At 35.6% G+C, this 17,741-nt stretch overlaps 2 pseudogenes; both read right to left on the bottom strand.

Moving 5' to 3' along the window:
* Nucleotides 1-189: 189 nt before the first annotated feature.
* LOC111018313 (uncharacterized) lies at nucleotides 190-1,251 on the bottom strand (annotated as a pseudogene).
* Nucleotides 1,252-2,119: 868 nt separating this feature from the next.
* Nucleotides 2,120-3,463, bottom strand: LOC148209198 (uncharacterized; annotated as a pseudogene).
* Between the last annotated feature and the right edge of the window lie 14,278 nt (nucleotides 3,464-17,741).

Genomic DNA, 17,741 nt, shown 5'->3' with positions numbered 1-17,741 from the left:
ACTTTTATTTTTATATATATGAGTATGGCAATCAGGTTGTAGTAAATCATCAATATCATTATCAGTTGACGCGTCCACATCGTCCGATTCGTCATTTATAAAATCATCCACATTGCTCGCATCTATGTTTCTATTGGACTGTTCTCGACCCTCAACGACAATAGGATCAACATCATCTCGACGCAATGATCAACTATCTTGTGTGGATTCATCTATTTTGATCCTAGGTCCTACTTCTAACAACGAAATTTGATCATTTTCAACGTCTTCTTGTTCTGGAATATCCCATACACGTTTATTTAGAATATGTTGCACAATTTTCTAATTATTACCAAGTTTGGGGTCATCCAAATAAAACACTTGTTGAGCTTGTCCAGCGAGAATTAAGGGGTCGTCGGCATACCAATACTTAGACGTATTAATCGACTTAAAACCTAAGTCAACTCGAATTTTATTCTTCTTAGAGTCTGTGTCAAACCATTTGCACTTAAAAAGTATGACACGTGTCCCCATAGCATAATCTAACTCCCAAACATCACTCAAGACACCATAAAAGTTCATGTCATCCCCTTCTCCTCCACACACTATGACCCCACTATTTTGTGTCGTTCGATGACTATCGCGTGCTATATTATGAAAACGTAATCTGTTTACAATACAACCACTATATGAACGTGCAGTTAGTGACGACCCTAACGCAAGTGAATAAAGATCATCATCTAATTCGCCTTGTTCCCGTAATGTCAAAACCTGTAATAGATCATAACAAAATACTTAACGATTTCGTTTTGTGTTCATCTACATTCAAACCCTAAAAATCAATATTACCTTTTTTTTTTTAACCAATCAGGAAATTGTGCACTGTGTCGTTCATATAGGGCAGGAACATTATCTCCGGGAATTCGAATTGAGCTCAAATGTTGACTACAATTCCAAAAAATGAGAAGAACAACATTTGTTTTATACGTACTAAGTGCGAAATTAAAATGAATGTAGCATAAGCCGAACTTACTCGCGATACGACTCTATCTCTGCACAGTTGTTCAGTACGTACCAGTGTGCAACTTTTCTTTCAATGACGGATAATGTTTTTGAAGTTGATGCCCTAGGAGGACATGCACTAAACCTGAACACGACAAAATGTTCACAATTTTTATAACCGACAAAAGTATCATCGTTGCGTTCATCTCTATTGAATCTCGTTTCAATTCCACTCAAATACAATGAGCAGAAAGTCAACGATTCATTCATAACGAATGACTCGTCTATCGAACCCTCAGGACGAGCTCTATTATTTTTTTGTGCATATAGTTTTAAGGTTTGGAGACTTCGCTCGATAGGGTACATCCTACTATAACTAACTGGCCCCAGAATTTTTGCTTCGTATGGTAAGTGAACTGCAAGATGTACCATAACATCAATAAATGTTGGTGAGAATATTATCTCCAACTTACGTAGTATGATTATAATGTCAGATTGCAATCGATCCAAATCACTGATGCGTACTGTCTTTCCACATATATCACGAAAGAAGTTACATAGCTCAACGTTAGTCGTACCCATAAACTTTGGTACATATGCTCGAATGACAATCGGTAAGAGTGGTTGTAGTAAAACATGACAATCATGAGTTTTCAACCCCCATAGTCTTCCGTCCTCTGCGCTCACACATCTCGATATATTTGACATAAATCCATCGGGAAACTTAGCTGATTTCAAGAATTTTGCAAAGCTTCACCCTCTCAACAGCAGTCAATGTATACGTAGCATGTGGTTTTACAACTTTATTCCCCTCTTTTTGTAAGTGTAAATCTTTTCGAATTTTTAAATCTTCCAAATCCAGAAGCGCATTGATCGTGTCTTTTGTTTTCCCATCAATATTTAACAAAGTTCCTACTAGATTGTCGCATATGTTCTCGATATGCATCACATCCAACTTATGTCTTAACATAAGTTTCGACCAATAGGGAAGTTCGAAGAATATACTTTTTTTCGTCCAATTTAAATCTCGCTTTCTTTTACTCTTTTGTTTGGTTGGATTCTTACAAAAATCTGGAAAATTCAGTGTATTTACTTATTGAAGAATCGCATCTCCATCCATTGACACTGGTGGGGGGTGTCATTCTAACTTTCCATCATGCAGTCTACTCCCATGCCAACTATGATTTTGAGAAAGATAACGTCGATGTCCCATGAAACAAATTTTGTTTCTTATTCGAAAAAATGAATTATCCTCTTTACAGATGAGACATGCTTGGTATCCCTTTGTACTCTATCCGGACAAGTCGCCATATGCTGGAAAGTTATTAGTGGTTCATAAAAGAGCTGCGTGTAGTTGAAAGTACTCACCACTTGCACAATCGTAAGTACGAACCCCAGTATCCCATAACTCTTTCAACTCTTCAATTAATGGCTGTAAGTAAACGTCGATATCTTTTCCAGGTGACTTTGGCCCATGAATAAGCAATGACATTAATAAATTACTTTCCTTCATGCACTTCCAAGGAGGCAAATTGTATGGAATAGGTACCACTGGCCACATGCTATACGAATTGTTCATATTCCCAAACTAATTAAACCCATCTGAAGCTAGTCCCAAACAAACATTTCATGGGTCTGAAGCAAATTGAGGAAATGTGCTATCTAGATGATTCCACCCCAAAGCGTCAGCTGGATGTCGTAAGACACCCTCTGTCTCAACTCGTTTTTCTTTATGCCACCTCATTTCAGAAGCGAAATGTTTTGAAGAAAAGAATTGTTTCAATATTGGTATCAACGGAAAATGTCGTAACAATTTTTGGGGGACTTGTCAAGCTTTCTCATCATTGTTTTTATAACGAGGTTCACCACATACTGGACAACTTTGACATTCAGAATATTCTTTCCTGAATAATATACAGTCATACTTGCAGGCATGTATGGACTCATATGAAAGTCCTAAATCACGCAGTCTTCTTTTAGCCTCGTATGACGTACTAGGTATAGATGCAGTTATCGTAAATGCTTCATTTAACAATTCAAGTAACATATCAAACGATTTATTACTCCAATTGTTAATGACCTTGATATGCATTAACTTTACTAAGAAATTCAATAATGAAAATTTTGTACAACCTGGGTACAATTGATTACGCGCTTCATTGAACAACTGCTCGAAACTATTAGACGTGTCTCTTCCATGTTCGTTTGGGTGCATCTCAAAACAAAATTGTTCACCTTCTACATTTTCTTCTACCATTGGGTACTGTAAATCATTGAGAAGTCCAAACATATCACCATCCTCATTATTCATAACATTGTGTTCTCTATTTAATTCATTGTGGGAAGGAGTTTCACGTCTTGTATAACAACTTGAAAGGATTGGTTCTTCTCCATGGTATATCCATTGAGTATATGAATGTGATATTTCATTTATAAACAAATGTCTTTCTACTCCATCAATTGAAAGCCACTTTACATTCATACAATATCTATATGGACATCTTGTTGTCCCCGTATTGTTGACGTGAAGTTTTGCCAATTCTATAAAATGTTTTACTCATTGAACATACTCAGGCGATAATCTATCTCTAACCTTAATCCAATCCTTATTCATTATCTATGATAATACTCTTTAAAAAATCTCCAATTCAGTATAAATGGTCAATGTTGAATCCTAAAAGAATCAGACAAAAGATTACGTTCATTTTGTCATCAACCTAAGGATATTTTGAAAATAGAAATATCTAAAATTTGTTTTCAAACTAAGACGAGGATGCAAGGATGTGGTCATTATTGTCGATTATGAGTGTTGTAGTTAAAAGTAGAAGACTTTGAAAGTATTATTGAGGCCTTAGATATATTCGTAAGATATAGCCACTAAAAAAAGAACTAAAACATACTTAGAGAGGTCGTCTAAAAATCCTAGACCAACGTCGGTCACAACCAACATAATAATCATTCATAATTCATTATAAATTCAAAACTAACAACAATAAAATCACAAAGAATACATATAAATAAAACAATCATGCGCACAAACATCGACTAATTTAAGTATAAATAAAACAATCATACTTATAAAGCCAATAAATTAAATCAAACAAATAAGACTTCAACATCTCACAACCAAAAAAAGTATGTCAAAATCAAACAAATAACAACTTTTATATTTTCTCAAATAACTTATTTCACAATTTCTCCAATAACTCATATAAAACATCAAATACTATACAAAATATAACTTAAGCATTTGTTCAAGATTACAAAACATCAACTTCACAATTTCTCCATAGCATTCACAATATCCCAAATATAATTCACAATTTCTCACATAACATTCACAGTATCCCAAATATAATTCAAAAATTTCTTAAAATAACTCAAGCTTGTGTTCAAAATTAAAAAAGCAAAATAATATACATAAATATAATATTTTAAAAATAATCAAAATAACCTAAATAAATATATTATAATATTAAAAAAAATTAACATAAATAAAGAGGAAAAAAATAAACCTTAGGGTGGCAGGCAGCGGCGGGTGGGCAACGGCGGGCGTGGTGGACGAAGGTGTAGCGGCAGCAGGCGGTGGAACCGAAGAAGGAATAACCCAAAAGGTGGAACCGGCCGGATCAGAGGAGGAGGGCGGGGGTGGAGCGAGTGACGGCGGGCGGCAACTAGCGGGCGGCGACGGTCGATGGAGGTCGACGGGCGTCTGAAGGTCAAAAATCGAGGGGGGAGGGGGGCGGCGCGAAAGAGATGAGTGAAAGAAAAGAGAAATGAAGAAATGGGAAGGTGATTGAATTTTTAAGGCATCTTTCGACGATGATTTTTAAAGTGGTCACCAAAGGTCCACATTTCGTCGCTGAAAAGACTTGCTAAAAATTGAAATAAATTACTTTCGGCGACAAAATGGAAAATTGGTCGCCGAAAACGACTTTCGGCGACCAATACATGTTTAGTCGCCAAAACCACTTGCCCTTCATCGCCGAAAGCAAGACTTTCGGCGACGAAACATGTAATTGGTCGCCGAAGGTCAATCCAGAATCGTCGTCCGGGTTCTGGAACTTACATGTTCGACGACAATTTTAGAAAATCGTCGCCAAAGGTCTAGTTTTCGGTGATCACATCAAATGTCGTCGCCGAAGGTTTGGCTTTCGGCGACCACATCTAATGTCGTCGCCGAAAGCTGGAACTTTCGACTACGACATGTCTTTTCGCCGCTGAAAGCTAACCTTCAGCGACGAAAATTTGTTTCGTCGCTGAAAGCGTCTTTTGGCGACAAAACTACATGTCGTCGCCGAATCCCAAATTTCTTGTAGTGAGATGTGTAGATTTTACCATTGCTCATGTCATAGCACAAGTAACCTTTGTATTCCAATAAATAACCAAAAAAGACACACCGGGAGGTTTGTGGTTGCAGTTTGCGAGAGTTATATGGTTTAAGAATAGGGTAACAAGCACAACCAAAAGTTCGTAAGTGAGAATAATCTGGAGGTCTTTGAAAAAGGCATTCAAAGGGAGATTTACCTTGAAGAACAGAGAAAGGAAGGCGATGTATGAGAAAAACAATAGTGGCAAAAGTATAAGGCCAAAAACGAAGGGGAAGCGAGGATTTGGAGATTAAAGATAAAGTAATTTCAACGGTATGACGGTGCTTACGTTCAACAACACCATTTTGTTTAGGAGTATAGGCACACGATTTTTGATGTAGGATGCCATGAAAGTTAAACAAAGAGCTAAAATTATGATTCATAAATTCTCCTCCACCATCACTACAAAAAATTTTGAATTTAGAGGATAAGAGATTCTCAACTAATGACTTAAACTTAACAAAGACATGATAAACATCAGATTCATGAGCAAGAGGAAAAAACCATGTATGACGAATCATGTCATCCACAAAATGAAACATAGTATTTATAGGCATTAATAGAAGATTCAGGGACAGGTCCCATACATCATAATGGACAATATCAAGAGGAGAATTAGTAGTAAAAACAAAACGAGAAAATGACAATTTGCTCATTTTACCATGTAAACAATGTTTACAAAGACATTTATTAGATTTAGAAGATGGCAAATGTAAAGACTTGAGAACACAATGAAACACATCATGATAAGGGTGGTCTAACCTGTTATGCCACAAGGAATAAGAAGAAACTGTACTGACATGAGCAATGGGTCCACTCAAGGCAAAAAAAGGTTTTGGACGCAAGAGATGAGCCAGCTGAAGGTGGAATGAGATACAATCCATTCATACTAGGTCCTTGAAAAAAGAAGTTGGTCCGTAGTTTTGTCCTGAATGAAAAATTTATCAAAATAACAACAATGCAGTTATTATCAACACAAAGCTTATAAACAGTCAAAAGATTGTCAGAGATATTTGGAACACAAAAAATATGAGATAAAGAGAAGGTAGAAGATGGAGTGCGAAGAACACCACAACCTGAGTGGGTAATAGGGAGGGACTGTCCACTGCCAATGGAGACTTGATCTTCACCATTATATTCAGAGGCAATAGTCAAGTAACTCATATTAGAAGTAACATGAGCAGTACAACTAGAGTCAGTGAGCCACGCAGCAGAAGAAATTCAAGATAAAAAATTATGATTCTGAGAGGCTACAATTGCTGCAATTTTGCATAGGAAGATGATGACCTTGTAATTATAGTTCATTCTACTGTAGCATTCTATGACAGTGTGTCTTGGACGATTGCATATTTGATAGAGAATATGAGTATCAGATGGCAAGGACTGAGGAGGACTGAATGGAAAACCACTTGAAATTCGTCCACGTCCTTTATTTCCTTGAGATCTGCCACGATTACTATGATTTCTAGACTGAATCGGCCACGAGAACCTTGATTTCCGTAGGCAGAGGAGTTATTGCGGGAGAAATTCTTCGATCACTGCTGAAAACTATGAAAAGCAAACATAGCTGATGGTTGAGGAAAACTTTCCTCACGTTTTGTCTTGCTTACTGATAGCCGATTCTTCCGCAAGAAGCTAACACATGTAACTCTTCAAAAGAAATTGACTGAGATCGAGTTCTAATGGACGTACGAAATGCATTGTACTCAGCAGAAAGGCCATTTAGGGAATAAATTAGAAGATCCTCATCATGAATCACAACTGATACATTTGCAAACTTGTCTTTGATCTCTTTACTTCGCTTAACGTAATCACTAATAGATTCACCTAATTTCTTGAAAATTGATTAGAGACCAATTTTGAGATTTACTACATCTGTTCGACTGCTCAAAGAATAATGGTGTTCAAGAACGTCATAGATTTGCTTAGATGTGGTGCTTCTAACGACGTATGCTAAAGTAGCTGGTGAAAGTGTTGTGTTAATCAGAGACATAAGGGCTTGATCTTTGGCAACCCAATCGTCAAACAACGGATTCACGGAAGAAATCATAGAAGATGATTCAGTCGTAGTAGGCAAAAAACGCTCAGGTTGAACAAAGGTTCCATCGATGAACCCAAAAAGTTTGTGTGCCTTAAGGATTGCAGTTAATTGGAACTTCCAAATAACATAATTCGATGAATCCTATTGAATTGATATCAAATTGCAAATATTCGACAGTAGAAAGATTGGAGAATTTAGATTTTCAATTGAAGAACTATCGATTTGCGAGGAAATGCTGCTCGAAGACGATGATGCCATTGAAAAAAAAATTGTGGAAGAGGAATTTCAGAATCGAATGATGCGTGTCTAGGGGGCTTTGATACTAGATGTGTTCATGGGTTGGGTTGGGTCAGGTTAGGGATTTTTTGGACCAATCTGAATTTTCAGGTTAGGCATATTATAGAATCGACAGAATCGAGGATGATGACCAACCCAACCCACGGGTCGGGTCATCGGGTTGAGACGAAAACTTCCATCACATCGTGCAAAACATAAAAACAAACGTGCGAGACAAAAACGAACAAAGATGGAGAAAAAATCCGACCCACTCTCAAACTTTCGTCATGTCGCAGCAACTATTGGAGGAGGATGGAAAGAGGAGGGGGAGATGTTGCGCCTCTGCTTAATAGCACGAGGGTAAGTGCAAGTGCACATTGTTCACAAGTAATAATCTAAAAATATTCCAAGTTCGTCTCCACATGGACTAGTTTTCTTTTAAAAATTGAATTTGTAAACTGCTTGAATCAGCAATCGGGTTTTGGATAAAAATTTGGTGAATATGTTGGGAACACAATTTAAAAACACAAGGATTAAAAAGTCAACCCTCCTACTAAGATTTAGTTCTTAAAGATGAATTACACCTATCAAGTGTGCCCGTAATTAAGCTCAATTTATACAAACTGGTTCAACTCCTATTCTATACCGCTTTTGGTTTGTTTAGAAGTTTAAGCTAGTGTTTACATATGTCTATGAAACTCTAGAATCCTAAATAAATCAAGTTCCAACTTACGTTTAACGGGTAAGAGAGCTTATGTTTAGGATCTTGTTTTAGTTCTTATTTCTAAGTAACACTTTTGCCAATGGTTTTTATACCCTGAGTTTAGTCAGCGCACCCTTGGATTTCTAACATATTTGGCTTCTGTCGGTTTTTTCCCCAAGTTCAATCAACACCCTCGGGTTTTTAACCTACTTTGACTTTTTCCAAATGATTTTATTCCCTGGGTTTCATTTATTGGTTTGACTTGTCTACTTTCTATTTTAACCTTGATGGGCCCGTACGTATGCCTTTTTCAGTACCTTTGGGATTTTCTTCCCCATATTTCACTGTTTGGCTTTCAGTTTATCAACCTGCTTCCAGATCTATCTCAGTTCAAGTTCCTTGACCAGCATCATCTGAAGTAGAAACTCTATATTTTAATCAGTTGCTTTTCAAGGTAATGTAGTTATCGGATCTGGTCGGCGAAAGAGACCTAGTCGGTGGAAGAGATCTGGTCATGCGCTGGACCTTGTCATGCCCTGGATTGGGTTATGATCGAGCCATGACCAGTTATGTAGTTCGCCTGTCAAGTCTTATTTTGTCTTCCCATAGTAGCCTTCACTCTCAAAATTGAAGACAATAAGAATCGGTTGAATGTTAGACTTCTATATTGAGAGTACTTGTTGTTCATGAGCCGACCATTTTTAATGGAACAGCTCCCATAGTTGATATCCTTTATCATCATTAGCTTTTAATAACTCTTCTACTTGCTCGGCCATGACTTCGTTTTTTGCTTACGTTGAGGGGTGATGCTTCTGATACACTCCCTTGACTTTTCAAGGCACTCGTTTCTCTTAGAGTTCTTTTTTTTTTGGAACCTATCGATTTATCTCATACAGGATCTGTCTTGGAACTTGCCAATTTGTTTTGGGTCTTGCCCCAGAACTTGTTGACTCGCTTCACCCTAAATCTCCTTGGGTCCGAGCAGTTCTTAGTTAATTCGTTGTTGATAATGTGGGGGGCCTTGTTGTCATGACTGATTATGGATCTTCGTGACCCCGTGTAATCGCTGCGGGTTTTTTGGTCGGTGTTGTTTAACAAAATATTTATTCAACAACTGTCATAACCTTTAGGTGATATAGCCTTCTGTTAATTATCAATCCTCACATATTGTCAATGGAGCTAAATACAATATGTAACACTCCTAAGGAAAAGCACAGTCAATTCTCTACCACATCATCATGGAGACTGAATTCCAAAAATCCTCCTTAATTTTGACGTGAGAATTTTATTCAGCTCCTACTCATTTTCCATAACAAATCCATAAGTAATTATGCTAATTGATCTCTTGTAAACAATTGAGGATGAATCCTCTAACTAATTCAACTATTTTGAGGATTATTCAGGATACTTGCAAAGGTTCAGTTCTTTTCATTGTCGAGTTCATCGCTATTGGTCAGAGGTCTAGTAAGGGTTGTCGAGGCCCTCTAAAATAATTACTGATTTTACTAAATCTAACTTGTAGAAGTAGTGAGACCAGGCCGAATCCCAAGGGAACCAATGAAATTAATTTCTCAAAGTTAAAAAAATGGGGAGTTTTGTATTTAAAATTTAAAATTTAAAAAGATAAACTAAAAGGAAAAAAAAAGTCAATCTTACCAAACTTCGAATACAAAAATGTGATTTTCATCCAATTGTAATCTTAATCATAAGCTTTACAAAAAATTGATTTCTTAATTCAAGAACTTGGTCTACTTACTCGAAACAGTCGTGGTAAGTTTTAATTATCCTAATTTAATTAATTTAGACCAAACATCAAAATTAAATCTTATTAATTAATCAACTAGGCACAATAGCGTTCCATATTAATCAAAGAATAGCATTAAGGATAATGAGAATGATTAAACCAAAATTAATTAATTTGAGATAGCTGCAAGTTAATTAATTTTGTCTCTTTGTTTCCCTAAAGTCTATTATGTCAGCTATGTAAACATGGAAAAGCCATAAATACACACACATAAACCGACCCCTTGCCACTTATTTCAATCATTCGTGATAATTACGGATCACAAAATCCTGGGTAGCAGTAGAACAATTAATATGACTTAAGGTGCCAATTTAATTAATATAAATTGTTCATAAATAACAAAAACAAGAAACAAAGAATACTTGAAAAAGTAGAAATCTCTATCTTAACTTGAGCCTCCCAGCTTACAATCGGACTTAAATCACCGTTGAGTTGGAAGAATTAAAGCCTAGCCACTCATGGTAGAGGGAGAGAACTTGAATTTTGGAGAAGAGAGCTTTTCGTTGAAACTTTGATGATCAATTTCCCAATAAGCCTTCTCTATTTATAGAGATTAATTTTATCCTCTTTTAAAGAGGAATTATCTCTAACAAGGAATTCCTAACTAATTGGGAATATCTTATTTAAAAGCAAACAAATTAAATAAAAGAGCTCCTAATCAATTAAGGATTATGTTTCATACTTTGATTATATCTATTTATTTACAAAATATCCTAAAAATCCATAATTCTCAAATTGAAGCGTCCCGCCATAATAACTGTTTCTGTGTTTTATCCTTTGAGCTCTCCATAATTTGGTGAAGTCCACATTATCCTCTAAAATTGTGCTTTTAAATTATTATTCTTCAATATCTTCAATCTGCCACAAAATGATAAATTCTAATTAAATTCAAATATTTAAACATAATAAAGTAATAAAATGTAAAATAAATATATAAAATATCGGTGTATTTTTCGTCTTATCAAGGTCACATAGCGATTGCTGTCAGAGACATCGTTCGTGTGGAGAACTGTCTAGATTGTCATCGGCAAACAAGAAATCTCACTGTTGGTGGGTTGAGCGGGGTCGACGCCAAAATATCTGACACTAGAGATCCGAGATTGATAATGTTCAGGTGTGTAGATCTGGCGTCGAAGATGGGTAACACAAATCTGGGTTCGATTAAGTGTGAGTCGATGTTGAGTGCTACCAGAATGTTGCTGTATCACGGGTTGCTGAAGGAGAAATTGCTGGCCGTTTGAGTGTCTGGGCACCGAAATTGCAAATTTGACTGATATCATTCGTGGGTGCAACATATATGGTTGCTAGAGTTTGAGGCGCCACGAATCCTTTCATCCACAGAGGTAGTCGCCCCGCCGTTCGCACTAGGGAGGGGTGTTGCTGCTTCAAGTCACGCATATGTCTACTGCCCGAAACTAGCGTCGGCACTTACCATTTGTCGTTGTGGATCAATGGATAATCGTCGTCCCCACGTCTATCACTGGCGAAGAAGGATCGAGATGTGGGTTGCCAGACGCTGGAGTTTAGAAGGGGTAAGAGAGAGTCGAGGGAGGAAGATTGAGAGGTGTAGGCGACTTTTTCCTATATTCCCATATTTTTATTCATGTCGAACTATATAAGTGTGTTGCTTTGATACTACTTTCGTTGCTTGAGTACTCTTTCTTTTTTAGTAACGCTCCTACTTTTGTTGCTTGAACGCTACGTTTTGAATATTGCTTCTGTCGTTCCCACAGACGACGCCAATTGTTAATGCAGAAATTTGTCATATTGGGATTCTGCCAAATTCGCATCAATCTTCTAGAATAAAAGTGATCGACGAGACCTACAAAACAGAATAACACAAAAGACCGATGTAGTTCTTACCACACAGACTCCGATGCTTAAGGTCAGAATCGAAATAGTCGAGTATAGAGAATAGGGGACTTGTAGCATACCTTCATTATGGTATTTAACTTCTATTTATAGAGGGACAATCCCAAGGCTATCAGGATATCTTCTCCTTTCGATCAAATATAGGATATATTCTCCTAAATCTAGAGGAATTCCTAAGACCATCACGATACCTTCTCTTTTGAAATCCTTAAATGAAGGGAATTCGAATGGTAGAAAATAGGGCTTTTCTCACTGTTTTTGTTTACAGTTTAGAAGCCTTTGTGCAAGTGTACACAACCGTTGTAGCAAGTAATAAAAATATCGTCTCCACAGGGATTGATAACTAAACACTTCAACAATTACTTAAGCAAATAAAAAAATTAACAAATTATATTTTGAACAAGAAAAACTAAAGGAACTCAAACAAAATAGTGCATATATGATTTGCTGAGTAAAAACAAGTCAGAACCAAGCAAAACCAAATCGATTAAAGGAAAATATGCAAACAAGAGGTTAATTACTGATATTTAAAAGGGTAAGAGGAAGAGTTTCTGTGACTTTTTCTGGGCTACTCTAACGATACTGCAGTATTAACGATGTTGATATATTGGCCAAACAGACATGAAATCTTCCCAGATTTCTAGATTTTCTGTTATTCATGTTTTTAGACAAACTTGATAGCATATATACTCAATTTATAATCTTGCTAGGTGAACCTTATTCCTAAGTACCCACACTCTAAACTCAAGTAGATCTAGCACGAGTTGAAGCCAAACACATCCTATTACAATTTTCCAAGAGTTAATAAGAAGATAGTTCAATATGTTGGCCAAGTACACTGAAAATAAAATGTTAAAAAAAGGTTCAACTCAGTATATATATCATCATAAATGTCAAAGCAAAGTTTATAGCCCAAGAACAAGTTCACAACATCCTCCCCTTTACAAATAAACTTAGCTACTCAATGTCATACAAGAAAAGAGAAGAAGAAAATACAAAACTATGCACTCAAGAGTACAAAAGGAGAAGAAAATGAAGAATAGTAGCAGTCCTTCTCTCTTTGTTGTCTTCTTCAACAGTTTCTTGGGAGCTTTCTTCAAGTGAGAGTAAAGTGATGGGATAGGGAGTTTGGAGTGTTGTTGGAGGCAACCCCAATTGCAAGCTTTTATACCTCTCTTGATTTTAGGGCAACACAAATGATAAAGTAGGCTCCAGCTCAAATGTCAGGTATTTTTTTGTTTTACTGTAGTAATTTCTCGGGTAAAAGCTGTAAATGTCAACTCTGTCTTTTTCTGCCTTTTTGACTCTGATGTTGCAGCATCAATAATGCTACAACAAAACATTCAAAATTAGATCATTATTCATAACTCTCAACATCATTTGCAAATGCAGGGATGTTAGTGAATTTGAAACATTATTTGCACAAAATCAATGTAAGTGGGTCTTAGTGAGACTATCCTTAGCTAATTTATATGAAATTCTTACACAAATAACTCGAGTTAGTAAGTGAACCTTATAGAATAATAGATTATTGAGCTCTCAATTATTCGAAATCAATTAATTAAATAAGTTTTTCTTATTAACGCAATATTACTTCACTAAAGATGTAAAGTTGCATTCTATTATGCACGGCGGAAAAACTTACGTTTCATTAGTGTAATTACTATATGTAAGTCGGCCATTCATGAGTTGTTAATCATATTACAGTTATACCAATAATTTATTTTATCACTAAAAATATATCTTACTTATTAAGCACTAGGAATAATTTTTTTTTCAACGTATAGGAGTGAGAGATCAAACTCACAACCTCTTGGTTGGAGATTATGTCAATTATTGCTGAGGTACGCTCGTTTTGACATCTTTTAAGGAACAATTAGTTATCATCCACGTAAATTCTCAATCGCAAGTAAATTTAAAGAAATCACCTCATATGAAGAATTTATAATTTACTCATATGATTGAATTGCATATATATTTATCCTAGGATAGATATTTTTTTTTTTTAACAAATGTAAAAAGAAAGAATAAATATATTAGTGTACACCAATATAATCATGAAATATGATACCTTCACTCGATCACATACTCTTACAAGAATAGTTTAGATCAAATTATCTATAATTTATTTTTATTAAATAGACCAAAAACAAGGTTAGGGTACAAAAATGACTCTATTAATTTATATGCAAAATTGTTTATTAAAAAAAATTTAAAAAGAACTCGATGATGCTTTTAAAAATTTCCAACCTACATCTACCAGGTGACACCCATAAAATATAATAACTCAACCAAAGATTAGTACATAAAAATGGTAATGCAACCCTCAAAGTGAACTAAAAAGAATTCGGAAAGAAACTTTTTTTTTGGTGCATGAATTTTGTAACGCCCCAGGTCCAGGATTTGGAATCTGGATTCGGCACCTCTTTGGCCCAGCATTTCCTTGTGACCTGGCCGCGCCACCGTCAAACTCTGAGCCACTTAGAAGAGCGTAGACTGCCCCTACAGACCAACACGAGTCCTTCCAGCATGTTTTGTCCTCACTCACATGCTTCTTTGTAAATCAACTAGGAGGTCACCCAACTGAAGATTGCTCCAAGCGAAGTACGCTTAACTTTGAAGTTCTTATGATTGAGGCACCGAAAAGGTGTTACAAAATAAGATTATTCCATTGGACTAAGTTTTGAGAAGAAACCAAGTAATGAAGGAGACCGTCTGAAAAAGTGAAGATTAGTGTTCAGTAACCTCAGTTGCTTTCTTGGTAGTTGTGGCTGAATTTCGTGGACAAGATTCTAAAAAAGGGGGTAATATTTTGTAAGGACTGTTTGGTCTTTTGTAAAAAAAAAAATTGGAATTATTGAAGTTTAAGGTTTTAAGGACATTTTGGTCTTTATTCAAAAAAAAAAGAAAAGACATTGGGAAATTGAAAAAGAAATAAGGTGCACCTTCATTCTCGGTGGCTCAATCATAAGAACTTCAAAGTTAAGCGTGCTTGTAAGGACTAGGAAGCATGTGAGTGAGGACAAAACATGCTGGAAGGACTCGTGTTGGTCTATAGGAACAGTGGCACGGCCAGGTCGCACGAAAATACCACCTTAAATATAGGTGAGTGAAAAGATCCTCTGAGGCCCCAAATTCTACTTCATATTTTTCATATAAATATATATATACTATAATATTATTATCTTTTATTTTAGTTTTAAATTATAAATAAAAATAAAAATATAAAATAATATATTTTTCATAAATTTTTTCTAATATATATAATTCTCTTGAAAAAAAAAATCACATAGTCAATGGGTTAAAACTTTCATTGGGAGACCTTCCATATTACTTATTTATTTATTTTTTGCAACTAAAACATTTGAACTTCTCTTAAAAAAAAAACTCCATAAATATATTCGGTACATTAGATTAATTCTAACCTAATTCTCTGACGTCAGAGTGTCTCTCAAATCTTAACTTTTGATGTTTGATATTTTGTAGTCTCACAACCTTCCAAGTGTGATTATCAATTGCTAGGGTAGATATCCTTATTTGCTCAAATCAATCTAGCTACTTAAAAAGTTACAAGTTTTTTAGTTCAAATTCTTTTACTTGTTTTTCAAAAACATATATATTGTTGCTTGTTCAATACCTTAATATGTGAGTTTTGTTCATATTTACATCCTTAGCATATAAATATTTCTACAAGAAAATATGAATCTAGATGTGAAAAGCTTAACAAGAAAAGAAAATTAAAAAAAATTGATTGTAATATATATATGAAAGTTTTACTTAAAATATGATGTATGATGTATTATGATTATAATATATATGATCCAAGAAGAAAGGAAAATATTGATTCTAAATTAATTGATTTATTGGTAGAGAAAGATCACATCAGAAAAAGTTATTTAATTTTTCCAAAAGATGAAAATTCTAGACATTTGTACAATATTCATAATGCTAAAAAAATACCTAAAAATATATCGAAATTGGATAGTTTACTCAAAAAGATTTTGATAAAGTTTATTGTTTATCGTTGTTGTAGACACCGTATTTGGTCCGTCTATTTTTTTTCTTCAATTTTTATTATTTATTTGTTAGTATAAAAAGTGAGAAAAATAACATATAATTAAATTAAAATAAAAATATGTAGTTTTATTAGTTAGTATAAAAAAATGAAAAAAATAACATAGAATTAAATTAAAATAAATCGTGTGTAGTTTTATTAGAAAAAATAAAATAGTAATAAAATTATATATTTTTTTCCTCTCTTTAATTGTAAAGAGTCAACGGAGGGAGTAAGCTTCGTTCTTCTCCCTCTTCTCCCTCTCTCTTTCTAAACTAGTTTTGATCTTTTTTTTTCTCTCTTTTTTAAAAATAACTTATCATTTCCTAGATAAAGAGGGTTTTCATTTGTGTGAAGGGGAAGAAGGGTAACACAAGATGTAAATAAGGGAAATAGGTTTTGTTTATGCAAGGATATGCACAACAGTGTGTTCCAGATTGCAGCTCGAACTCGGCCTCCGGACCGATCTGAACACTTGGGCGGACCTGCACAAAAAGGTGAGCACTCCGATGATCAAGTCAGTATAGGTCGGATTCCAAGTTTAGTTTGAGGCCAGAAATCGTCGTACCTGATCGGGGAGTGAGGTCCTCTACTTATGGGTGGTAGTCCCGCTAATCTCGCGACGGTTACATTCGGTAATCTCGGGACCGACGGTTACGCCCGATAATCACGCCGCAGACAGTTGCTCACATCGGCCCCTACCGAGCTCCCCGGTAGGTCAGATCTGGGCCAGGTTCACCTCGGCCCTCATACTTAGCATTTGTCGGCGTTAGTGGCGGCCATCTCGGCTATCCGAGCTGGGCATGACTCATGAGCCATCTTGGAGCACCGATAGGGGTCCTCCACGTGTCCAGGATATTCCCTTCCCCAAACAGGTTTGACTATAGATATTTTCTTTCTTTTCTACTTTTATAAAAGAATCCACCATTACCCATCATCTCGCTCTGTAAAAAATTCTTCCTTCCTCTCTCACCAACTCCACCATAACTCTCTCATCATCTCTCCCAACCTTTCATATCTGTTTTTTTCCCCTCTCATTGCAAATGTGGCAAGACACCACCATGAATTCAACGACGGTGAACAGCTCGTCGGAAGCAGCAAACTTCGACGATGATACCAACTTTGATAGCATGACCCACGACCTATTCATCCTAACAGCGGTGCAGATCTGAGCCTGACGACCGACACTACGTGCGAGACCCATAGGTAGATTTACCGCTAGTGGCGGTAGGACCTTCGACGGTGCAAATAGCATTAGTACTCCGGCAACACAACCGGCCTCCAACAATCCATTCTGGCGCACCACGAACAATAGTAATGTTCGACAGCTCGACTTGACTCCTGCTAGCACATAAGCTCTGAAGTAAGCTTTAAGTGGGTAAGAAAAAATAAATCAAACCAAGTTTTTTTTTAAGTAAGAAATAAAGCTCATAACATAAGTTTGAAATCAAAGATTGTTTTTATAAATAAGATTTGTTTTAAAGTTAAAGAGTTTTTTTTTAAGACAAATATAAATGAGGTTTAAAAGAAACCATTCGTTTTAAGTTTTGAGCATTTTTTTTAATTCAAAATAAATAAGATGTTGGGGTTTTTTTAAATAAGATTTTGTTTTAAAATAAAAAAACTTGTTTCTTTTTTAA

The sequence above is a fragment of the Momordica charantia genome (assembly GCF_013281855.1).
Source record: "Momordica charantia cultivar OHB3-1 chromosome 9 unlocalized genomic scaffold, Mcharantia_2.0 BLBB01000009.1, whole genome shotgun sequence".
NCBI lineage: Eukaryota > Viridiplantae > Streptophyta > Magnoliopsida > Cucurbitales > Cucurbitaceae > Momordica > Momordica charantia.
This window is presented reverse-complemented; position numbering and strand designations above follow the sequence as displayed.